The sequence below is a fragment of the Cavia porcellus genome, unplaced genomic scaffold, assembly GCF_034190915.1.
Source record: "Cavia porcellus strain 051 isolate PalLab524CR breed Dunkin Hartley unplaced genomic scaffold, mCavPor4.1 scaffold_2, whole genome shotgun sequence".
Taxonomy (NCBI): domain Eukaryota; kingdom Metazoa; phylum Chordata; class Mammalia; order Rodentia; family Caviidae; genus Cavia; species Cavia porcellus.
In genome coordinates, this window is record NW_026947485.1 from 85,757,699 (window position 1) to 85,770,035 (window position 12,337).

Below are 12,337 nucleotides of genomic sequence, written 5' to 3' on the forward strand. Positions count from 1 at the left end.
CTTTTTATTGCAATCTGTGCAAACACCATTCTCACCAGTCAAGTGTGTGTGCTTGGGTAACACTTCCTTCCCACAAAGAATGAACAAGTGGCCTCAAGAATATGCATGCCCAAACTAGTACTGTCAATGATTGAAACTGAAAGAAAGGAGCACCTATAGATGGGGAGTTATGGATCCACCTTCTCTCTTGTGCTCTATGAAACCCTATTGGTACAGAGTTTACAGAAGGACCCAGAATGGTGCTGTGGATACTCAGGCCATAACAGAATACTAAGGATAAAGAGCTAAGGTAGGGAGAAGACTTCTCAGCTAGAACATGTGGTGCGTTGGTCCCTCTACTCAATAAAGCAAAGTTTCATTTGGGAAATGACCTCAGTGGTAGGAAGAATGTCCAGGCTGATGGGTGACCCTTCAAAGGAGTGAGGATGTTGTTATTTTCAATCTTCAGTATCCATCTTACACATCTGATATTGGGTCCTGCTTCCTTAGAGCAAGAATTCTTACCTTTTTTTTTTAAAAAAAGAAACCCATGAAAATTCCCATGTCAAATGCATATACAAGCACATAACATTTGGAAGAAAGTCATGGAGTAGATGGAGTTTATTGATGGATATGTGATTAAGTTTTAGACCTAAAACTTCCTGTGCTCAAAATTGGAGCCTGAGATTCTGTCAACTCTTAACTATGTACCCTTGGGCAAGTTCCTTGACCTCTTGTTTTAAAGAACAGTACTAATCTTTGCAGAGGTTTGCTTTGAGGCTAAATTGAGATATTCCAGACAAAAGTGCGGCTGTCAGCTGGTAAATGCTCCTTTATGTTCACCACTGCTACCATCTAAAAGGCCTACAAAGAGAATCTGGCATGAGAACCTTTGACTGCTGTCTTGGAAGCTGCACTTTGAGTGTCGTGAGCTTTTTGAAATACCAGATAACCAGGGAGAGGGTAAGTAAGAAATTCTGATGGCCAATGACGGCACCCTCCCTTATTAAGAGAGAAGTTAAAGAACTTTGCTCCTTCCTTTCCACAGCTCAGCAGAGGGACAAACTTCAGAGTCACCTCTGCCATGTGGGAAGCTAAAGGTCAGTCTATCCCACTTTACTTTTGTCCACCCAGCACCATCACAATCTCTGTCCTACGAGTCAGCTAACCTGAGGGAAAGATAGCTCACTTCCTTTCTTTCCTATCATCAGTACTAAGTTTAAATGAGTAGGTTCAGCCTACTTTTAGGGCTGTGGTCATTGTTTTTCTTGGGCCATGCTAGCGGACTTGAGTCAGTGATATACTAGTATTTAGTGCTGTAATGGACTCGTTTTCCCACATGCTCTGCAAAAACTCTACTTCCTAAAGAAGGACTGCTTTTCAAGGACATCACTTGGCTTTCAAAAATAGCCTGAAATTATTAAAAATTTAAGCTTGCCCCATCATCCTGTGATCAAGTTACAGGTTCTGCAAAAGGTAATATAATCTAAGTTCTACTTTCTCATTTGTACAAATGCTAGCTACCATTCAGTTGATCATGAGTGTCAAATAAAAGGCTTATTTTAGGGGCTGGCTACCATCACGGAAAGGTTTGGATATTGAAGGTACTGTCTTCATTAACACCTCACAGGTGTTCCAAGAGGAAGTCTGGAAGCATTTCATAAACCGAGAGGAACTACACAGATCCATAATGGGGCTCTGTAAAGTTGATCTGTATATATCGTTTGTCTTTCTCTGCTTTCAAAACCTGTGAGAAACCTGTTCTCTGCTTCTGAAGAGCTGCCAGCCCCTGTCCTAAGAGATATCTTGGCTATTTCCAGACTGTATTACAAAACTCTGGAATGTTAGCCTCTGGTATTCCAGAACTATGTATAGTGCACACATGATTGCTTTGTCCATGAGAAAAAGGAAAGACAAAGGAAGAGATGTGTATGCCAGCCATCGGAACATGGCATGCAGACATGAGTTGGAATTGAGATTTCGGGTCAGACACCTCAGGCCTCAGGTCCCTCACCTGTGAGTGACTTAAAAAATGAAAGTTTACACTTTTTAGGGACTGTAGCATGTCCAAATCAAACGGTATTTTTTTGTTTGTTTGTTTGTTTCTTTTGAGACAAGGTCTTGCTATGCAGTTCAGGCTGGCCTTAAGCTCACTTTGTAGCCCAGGCTGGTCTCAAACTCGCAACGATCCTCCCACCTCAGCCTCCAGAGTGCTGGGATTACAGGCATGAGCTACCATGCCTGGCTCCATATTATTTTTTTAATTATTGATTTCTAAATGTATACAACTGTGAGGTGGGAAGAAAGAAGAAAGGGGGTTGAAAAGAAATCTATTACAGCACATGACTTTTTAAGAGACTTTCCACAGGAAACAATGGCTTATGAAGAGTCAATGCATCTTGCTGGAGCCCTGAAGATCTGGGCTCTGCACTGACTTCTCACTGCATCAATGCATCCCGTAGTCAGCTGCTTTACCTTTGGAGTCTCAGACACCCTTAACAATAAAATGTAGGTTGCCAGATCGGGCAATGCTACCATTCACCCAACTAAGCCCATTTAAGTAGTCTGGTTGTGATGCCATGACATTCATGTCATTTACTCTGACATTCATGTAAAAGAGAAATGGGACCGGAAGTGGCGATGCCTCCTGGGCCTTGGCCTGCTGGATGATTTTGAATAAAACCTCTAGATCACATAGGGTGTTTGTTTTGTGTTGAGTCATCCCTCAAACGGTGGGGTCGACTGAGCTAAGACACTCTCCCTTGTGACATTTCAGTCATTGGGCCCACTGTGGGCAGGGTGACTGTGTGAAACAATGATGCGATCATGGCAGCTCCAGTTTGGTCACCAGAACAGCAGTATATCCACACCACCTGGCATTGCTAGAAGTTCAGATTCTCAAGCTTCAGGCCAGGTCTACTGCATCAGAACTCAGTGTGACCCCAGTAAACTATATTGTGATACCTCGTCGAGGGACTGTGATGCTTACAGAAGTGGGGAACCACTGGATTGGTACAGCTTGGTCTTTGGAAAGTGTGGCATTAGAAGGGGTTCAATGAGTTGCTATTTAACATGACTTGGCATTAATCCATGTCTGCATTTCCTATTGAAAGGTACCCTCTTGAGTTACATTTAGAAGCTCCTTTTCCCCAATATTAAGGGCTAGGATTCTGTAGTAAGTGTTGAAGAGTCAGTGAAGCTACAACTTGGTGAGAAGCTGACCTAAGATTTCTATGGTAACATGCTCACTGCTCCACATGGGAGTCAGCAGGAAGTGGTATTGGCTTCTGACTTTGACATTGACCACCTGACCAAATATAGTAAAAAGAACTCTAATGCAGTTGCATAGAAAGTGCTCAAGCATTGAAGGTTGCTGGAGGTTAAATATATACTTACCAGCAGGGCAGCCCTACAGCGGGACAAAGGAATGGCAGTTGTCTGTGGGGCCCTGTGGAACTGGCCTGACTGCCTTCCACCCGGTTACATGACTAATGCGTCTTCTTTTATCGGAAAAGGTTTACTTGTAAAATACAGATTTCACACAATTTGCAGGGTATCTTTTTCTTTGCCCATAATTTAGCCATGTCCTGCTGTCTTTTTCCAAAAATAATCATGTTTTTAGCTTCTTTTAAATTTTTTAACCAGTATATATTTGCCATACTTAATAATTACATTCATCTTAGATAGATATTTCATCATTTTTTACTTATCTTTCCCTCCCCTCACACTCCCTCTGCATATCCATCTATCTCTCTGTTTCATGTCATTTTTTATTTTATTCTTTAAATTATTTATCTTTTGGGTTCCTCATATAAAAGAAAATACGTGATATTAAGCTTCTATGTCTGAATATATTTCACTTACCTTTATGGTCTCCATGTACATTCATTTTCCTACAAATGATTCAAATTTATCCTTAGAACTTTTTGGCTGAGAAGAACTCTATTATGTCCATATATTCACATTTTCCTAACCCATGCATCTGTTGATGGGCCTGTAGGCTGCTTCCAAGATTTAGCTATTGTGAGTTGTGCTGCTATACGCACGAGTATACATGCATCTCTGTTATATAATGTTTTAACTGTCTCAGGAAGACACTCAGAAGAGACACAGCTGGGTAAAATGGAATTTTTAATTTTAATGTTTTGAGGAATCTCCATACTGATTTCCATAGTGGTTGGACTACTTTACCTTTCCAGTAACAATGCAGAAGTGTTCCTGTTTTCCCCAAAATCTTACCAACGTTCATTGTTTTTCATGATAAATTTCTTTCTAGAGAAAGACAGTGCTACTTTAATTTGCATTTCTCTTGGGTTTTTTTTTTCAATTTCTTTTTATTTGCACATGCTCACAATACACAATGATTACATTTCTAATGGGAAGGTGTTATATGTTATAACACATCTTATTTTTCATTCCCTTCCCCTCTCCTCCCTCCATTTCTTGGGCTCCTTCACTTTTGCAAAACTTCTATCTCCCTGTTTCTTATTACATATTTTATTTTCTCTTTATTTATATTTGAAGTTTCTCACATAAGAGAAACCATGCACTATTTAAGCTCACATGTATGACTTATTTCACTTAATATTATGGTCTCAAGTGCATCCATTTTCCTACAAAAAAAATCAATTTTATCCTTCCTTACGGCAGAGTACTATTCTATTGTAATAAGTACCATACTTTATCCATTCATCTGGCAATGGTAGATATACATAGTGAGAATGATGAATATAGAGGCTGCTTCTGAGGTTTAGCTATCATAAATTGTGCTCCTATAAACATGATGTGCGTGTGTTACCACAATATGATATCTTTAAATCTTTTGGGAAGATACCTAGAAGAGGAATAGCTGGGACAAATGGAATTTCTATTTTTATTGTTTTGAGGAATCTCTATACTGATTTCCTTAATAGTCGTACCATTTTCCCTTCCCACCAACAATATAGAAGTATTTTTTCCCTGTAGCCTTTCCAGAATTTGTTATTATTTGATTTCTTGATGATAACCATTTTTTTTCTACAGGTGGGATCTCAGTGTGGTTTTAATTTGCAATTCTCTAATTGTCAATGATTTTGAATGTTTTTTCATGTATTTCTTAGCCATCTGTATTTCTTTTGGGGGAAGTGCCAATTTATTTCAATTGTCCAATTTTTATTGAATCTTTTCTTTAGGCACTCTAATTTGTTTTAGTTCTTGATGCGTTCTAGATATCAGCCTTTTGCCCAAGAATGAACTGCCAACATTTTCCCCTTCCAGAGATTGTCTACTCATTTGCTGTGCAGAAGATTTTACTTTGGTGTAATCCTATTTGTTGATTCTTAATATTGTCTCTCGTGCCACTGAGGCTCTATTCAGAAAGTCTTGGCTGTGCCTGTGTCTTCAGGTTTTACCTGTCTTGCCTTCCAGCACATTCGGTATTTGAAGTCTTGCTGTCTCCGTGATATGGGAATCAAAACTGGTGATTTCCTCATGAAAAGAGGGATGAGAACAGGCTGAGCTGTGAAGTGACAGCCACCCTGCATCTTCAAGGGCCTTCTCCGGCCACAGTGATACATGCTGGGCCCCCTATTCTGCGCCGTCAGCAAAACACACATAGGCTTTGTGCTCTACACTCTAGACTTCAGTCTCATATGTGTTACTGGGTTGTCTTGGAGACAGTCTCATTCTGGAAGGAACATGGTCCCTCCTAGAAAGTCACTCCCCTCATGTAGACCTCTGCTGAGTCCAAATCTTGAAGTTATAGCTGGAACCAATTAGAGAGGCTTTCTGTCTCTCTGTCTGTCTGCCTCAGTCTATTTGTCTCTCTCCCTCTGCCTAAACTTGAGAAGTACTTTTTCTTCCTCCTTTCTAGACCTATCTCAATCTTGCACCGAAAATGTAGATACAAAACCCACTCAAGCCCTCTCTGTCTCCTAAAATATAGACTTTGTGAAAGATTTGTCCTGTTAAATGCTAGTTTTCAGGGGCTGAGGATTTGCACAGTGACACAAGTGCTTGCATGGCAAGAGCAAGGTTGTGAGTTTGATTTCCAGTACCAAAAAAAAAGCTAGCTTTCAGAGCTAAGGGCTAGTTTTTTTTTTGGTTTTTTTTTTTTTCCTCCTTCTTAAATCTATTGCACAATGATCTCTTATTTTAACCTTTTGCCAAATTCTGCACTTCTGTCAGAGGTTACTATGAGTGTTTGAACAGGTAATTCTTACCTTTGGACTTCAATTGCAACAGGTTCAAAGTTTCTAGAGGAGCTTGCTGAGCACCCTCAGGTCGACGCAGTGGTTTGAGGTGTGGCCCAGTCACAAGAACTGTGGAAAAGGCAGGAGTGACTGAAAGCCTCGCAGAGCCAATACAGCCAGCTGTCTGCAGACAGCTTTCTTGCACTCAGAACCCTGGTCCGACCCGGATAAGAAGTCCTTCAAGGTAAGCTACAATAATTCAGACTGATCCATATTTTATACATCTGTGAGATAATGTGGACAGGGATGTTACTGGAGAAGGTGGGATAAGCATCTATGCTGAGTTGGAGGCTTTTTTATAATGTAAGATTACATTTGACCAAGTAGCAGCTAACTTGTATGTTGTCAAAACTCTGCTAACATGTGTAGAAGCAAAGAAAAATCAACTAGAAAAAGAGAAGAAAGCTGTCTGGGTGCTAATAGGAAAAGGAATTGGAAGAGATTGTTAATTTTACCAAGTGCACTAAAACAGACTCACAATCTTTAAAGGTTCATTCTGAAATTTCTGTCTCAGTCAGGTTAGAACAGTCACCAACTGTTGATAGCAAAGATCCCCATTAGGAAGGAAGAGAAAGAAAGGTATCCTTAGCAGACATTCTATTAAAGGCTGGGGATGATACTAGGCACATGACACGTGTTACCTCATTGGTTCGCTGCCTCCTGTGAGAGAGATGGAATTATTCTCATTTTATAGGTACATAGCTTGTCTCTCCGCTGTCAAACAGCATGGCCTGGGCTACACAGCTGGGAGATGGCATGGTTAATTTGAGCCCTGATCAGCCTGTCTCCATAGCCTGGTCTGTAACACAGAATTCTTGCATATTGTCAAAACTATCTCTTATTCTTAGAAACTGGGAGTATCACTTCTGTGCATGTAGGATTGGACAGGAAGGTACCTTTGGTGAGATTTTAGAATGGCCCAGATCTCTGTGAACCAAAGCATTCAATTCTGGAAGAGATTGATTTAAAATAAAATTAAGACTCCTCTGCTGCCTGTTTTAAGTCTTTAATTCTGGTTTGCAAAGGCAACTAGTCTCCAGAGAAAGCCTGCCGTGTTAGAACAACTCAGGCTTGAAATCTATTTTGCCGTCCATCAACTACTTTTTCAGGGAGAAGGCAAGTTCACATAAGGTGAACTCCTGAAACTGAACAAAGCCAAGGATTCCTCCAGCCATGAGATGTCCTAGCAGGTGGAATGTCAGCGGGCACTCCTTCCTCTTTCTCCCACATCCAGAGGGGCTCCCAGGAGGCCCAGGGTCAGCCTGTACATACATACCCCAAGACTGCAGCACTGAATTTCAGCTGGAGGTTTGTTCTTCAGAAAGAACAAACCCTAGACTAGCTCTAGTGAACTCCTACGGGCCTTCTTGGATCAAGGCTGGGAAAAGCACTGCTTAACTCCCCAGTGTCTGTGAGCCTGCACGTAGAGATGGGAGGTGGGAAGGGGCAGAATCTTAGGTGAACTAAATAAAACTACTACAGATCCTGTTAATATGAGAGAGAGAGAGAGAGAGAGAGAGAGAGAGAGAGAGAGAGAGAGAGAGAATGGGAGCTGGTATGTCAGCAGAAAATGAACCATGTTAATTCAGTGAGGCATTGCTGCTGTCAGGCTGGACTTGGTTGTTTATTTTGTTGGCTTTGGGACTGAGGCAGGCAGTTCTGGAGAAGAGAGGGAGGGCTTCCCTGGAGAAGAGAATGGATGACAGGAGCTCCAGATGAATCTGAGGGCGGAAACCCCTCTAGCTGAAACTTCTAAGGACCTTCCTATCCTATGAATCTAGCAAGGAAGGCGTCACCTCCACTCCTGTGACTCCAGTGGTCCCAGAGGGACCTCATGCTGTTTGGGTTTGGGTTTTGTCATTTTAGTTTATAGCCAGGCAGACCAAGGAGTCAGGGTGGATTGTACTGAAGCGAGCTGGCTTTTGCTCTCAGCCCTGAGGGGCTGGGGTTAGAGGCGTTGAAAGGGAGCCAGGAGGCTTGGGCAGCTTCTTTCCTCGTGGTCACAGTACTTCCACTTTCAGTTGTGAAAGAAAAACCAGGAAGTGAAGTCTCCGAGCACGTTAGAAAGCCCGGCCATGGCCTGACTGGGGACAGCTTAAAGCAGGGTGTCGGTGGAGGCACTCTGAGACTGCCTGTCTGCCTGCATGGACACTCTGAGGGCCCCCAATCTCTGGGGAAGCCACAGGTAAGAAGTGAGGGACGGGACTCCTGTGTCAGGAAGAAACGTGGAGCCGGAAACTCTCTTCGCTGGAAACACCAAGGCACTCGGCTCCCTCTCAGGGTAAGGGGACATTCAGCAAGGGGTCTTGTGAGGGTATGAAAGAGGCATCCTGCCCCCCAAGTTCAGCAAAGCAACTGGGGGGACTGGAACTTGCTCTGTCTCATAGGTATATCATACTCTGTCTACCCTGGGCTCCACAGGCCACCTTCGAACACTTGAGTCAGGATGGGCAAGAGAAATAAGGTATCAGGGCAAGAACCGGTTCTTCTGCTTCTCTTAGGGAGGTTAGCCACAGCACAGAGATCTGTGAGGGTGGGCTGAGCACCTGGGCATCTCTTCTGTGCTGGACTGGGAGTTCACCTTCAAATTTCACTCCACTTTGACTCCCTTTTATGCTAAGAGCTGAAGGTTGAGAGCAAAGAGGTGGAAGAGACAGATGGAAGGTTCCTGAACAAAACTGGATTTGTTTTTAGGGATCACAGATCACAGCTGAGATGAGCCTGCTAGACCTTTGAGGAGTGACCATTGGGAAAGGTTTGAGCTTGGTACTTTCTGTGGGTATCAACTGTTTTTTGGTGATGTGGGTTTGAAAAGTGAGAATGTCCCTAAAGTTCCTACCTATAGATGATTTAAGTTTTTTAAAAAGGGCTGGGGGTTTAGCTCAGTGGCACAAGCGCCCGCCTCCCAAGCATGAGGTCATGAATTTGATCCCCGGCAGCAAAATATATAAAAATTCCAGCCAGAGCAAAGGGAATATTCCAGGCTAGCTTCTGACCTAAAGGAGTCTTCTCTCCCAAGCTATATTATAACTCTTTAGGACAAAGCCATCTACAACAATATCAGTGTACCATTTCATACTTACATCTTGTGAAGGTCATGAACTATGAATGGCGAGAGGGATGATTAAGCCAGTGAGGTTCAACACGTAGTAGGTACTCTTATTTAATCAAGACAGTCTTTTGAGGTGGGCAATTGTATCACTGTATGGTAGAGAAAGGGAATAGACTCAGAGAGGTAAAGCAATATTTCCAGGGTCACAAAGCAAGCATGTTTTCAAGTTGAGACTGAAACTACTTTCCACATGGAGGAAGAACTGTCCTGCATCCATTCACATGTGGGGTTACCCTTCCTTCAGATTTGTCACAAAATGTAATCTGCAGGGGCTGGGGATTTAGCTCAGCGGCATAAGCACCTGCCTTGCAAGCAGGTGGTCGTGAGTTCTATACCCGGTACCGATAAAAAAAAAAAAAATGTAATCTGTAAAAAGAGTTTTATATGGGGATGACCTGGACACTAAAGCACTGAATTAACATATTTACAAAATTTGTTTCAGATTGAAAAATTTTTAGAACCACAAATGTTACAACTGCTACTCATTTAACATTTTCTGTAAGGGTTAGGGTTAGTGTTTTATGAGGATTTTACTTTTTGATCTTCCAAACAGTCCTATTAAGTAGGTATTTTATTTGTTACATGAGAAAAGTGAATCTTAGCAATAAAGATGCTAAACATTCTAGAGTTAGATTGGATCTGGAAGTTAAACTCAGTTCTTTAAGTTCTGAGGGTAATCTGTGCCTCTGTTTCTGGTGAGTCTGTCTAAACTCCATAGAGACAGAAAATAGATTGATAGTTGCCAGGCACTGATCAGAGACATGGGAACTAACTGTTTATTGGTACACAGTTTCCTTTAGGAGGAATAAAAATGTTTCAGAACTAGGTAGAAGTGGTGGTCGACAAGACTATGAATGTGCTAAATTCTTAGAACTGCTTGCTTTAAAAAGGTTAATTTTTGTGAAGTGAATTATAGCTTTTTTAAAAATCCTCCCACCATTAGACAGGTGTGTTCCAAATCAGGATTTGGCTTTTTTTTTTTTTTTTTTTTAAGAAACCAAGAGTACAGTCCCTGCTCTGTCTGTCTCTCACACTTGGTCAACAGATACACTGACCCTCCTTGGTAACCCAGGGGTGACTCTTGAGTCTGGCAGGACCCTACAAAGGTAGCCTGGTTCCAGCAATTGTGAGCTTTCCATTACGGTTATTACCACATTCTTCTGTACGCGAATGCTGGAGTCAAAAATGAGCTGTGTCCCCTTGCACAGGGCCTGACATTTCCTAGGTTCTCAAACCCTAATGACTTAATCAATATAAAAGTTTTTGGTGTCTGAAAGATCTGAGAACCTGTGTACCACAGTTACAGGCTCTGGGATCAAGCTAGTTATATATTTCTCTGTGTCCTCCAGTCATTTTGTTCTCAGAGTGGTGGACTGTGGTTTAAAGGAGGATGCTGGGAAGAGAAAAGGGCCTGGGTCACGATAACACCATGTCTCCTCCAACCAGCTGTGCTCTGTTTATTTATTTTTGTTCTGGGAATCAAACTCACAACCTCACACTTGCCAGGCAGGCATCTGTGTGCTGAGCTAGATTCCCAGCTTCTGTGCTCTGTTTAAATAGAAACTAGGAATCATTAAGAATTTTGCATGTAAGTTGACTGAAGGCCATAGCCATCTCTTCTGTAACAGAACATCCAGTGCTAACAGAAGAAGGAAGCGAGAGTTCCTCTTTACTGAGGACTTTACGTAGCCAGTAGTATACCAGATGCTGCACACATCATCCCTTCTGTGTGTGGTCAAGGAGAACTGGTGCTCAGTGACCTTAAGAAACTCTCCTCAGGGCCACCTGGCTGGTAAGTGTGGTGCTGTGACTGCTCTGCCCACATAGCTGGTTGCTTGTTCTTTGAGTCTGGTGACTCTTGACCATTGGTCCAGCCAGCTAGTATGAGATCTGATTCTGCAAAGAACTAAGACAGGAGGCCTCTTTCACAAGCTCTTGCATCACCTGGTCTTTATTCTGGCAGTGGTAATGGGGAACTAGCCCTTCATCCAGCCTATCTTTGTACATACTCTCTTATCAAACCTGGTGGACTTGTGATACTGGTTCTCCTTACCTTGGTTTTTTCATAATTCAGTTGGTCAGCAATAAGTATGGGGTGCCCTTGAAGCTACAAGGCTTCCCTCAGAGTGGGGCTCTTGGATTGAGATTTGTTTGAAGCATGGTAGTAGATGAAGGTTGGCTATATCAACCTGAGCACCAGTGGAATTTGTCATTTGCTATCTCCACCCCAGGGGTAGCTACACGGCTCCTGTTATACTGAGGTCAGAGGCCTTGGTATTTGATTTAACAATGGTATCCTGTTAAAGACCATTCAGGTCAGCCAGACAAGGTACTTCCCCCTCCACAATGGGTTTTCATGTTTGTACCCAAATTGTCTCCATTGGGACAATAATTATACAAGATCCCAAACATTATCAGTTTTACACTTCTTGGAACCTTTATGTTTTTCTTTTTCTCCTTTCAGCTCAAGATGGACCCTCCCCACATTAGAAATATCTCTTCATCATTTCCCACCCTTAAATGCCCCCCCCCCTTTTCCCATGTGTGCCTCTAACCACATCCGGGCATTCTTCTTCTTCCCTTCCACTTACATTCATCCAACCTAATATGATAAGTGGTCTCTTCATGAAGAAGGAAGATAGGAATCAAGAGACACCAGTTGAGAAAGACGATTTGATGCTAGTGGTCAAGCAAGGTTTGAGCCCATGTAGTCTGACTCAAAAGGTCTGGGAGCCCTGCATGGTGGCACTTGCCTATCATCCCCAGTACTTGGGAGGCTGAGGCAGGAAGATCATTGTGAGTTTGAGGTCAGCCTGTACTGACCCTGTCTCAAAAAACAAACAAACAAAAACAGTCTGGAATCACATTGGGGTCTTACTAGCTGAAGGCTTCTTTGGGGTGATCATCATCTTTGGGTGTCCCTGGAAAAGCAACATTAATGATAAGGCTGGTGCTCCACATATGCATCTTGATCTACTCAAGAGTACACTGGCCTCCCCTTTCTTCAAATCCATGA

The 12,337-nt window shown here is 42.4% G+C and overlaps 1 protein-coding gene across 3 annotated transcripts in view; it reads left to right on the plus strand.

Moving 5' to 3' along the window:
- The first annotated feature begins 6,246 nt into the window (after positions 1–6,246).
- Acsl5 (acyl-CoA synthetase long chain family member 5) overlaps positions 6,247–12,337 on the plus strand; it is a 44,643-nt gene continuing 38,552 nt past the window's right edge. Inside the window, exon 1 of one of the 3 annotated variants that reach the window (XM_013158131.3) lies at positions 6,247–6,393. The gene's annotated coding sequence lies outside the window, so the exon portion shown is untranslated. 3 annotated transcript variants of the gene reach the window in all.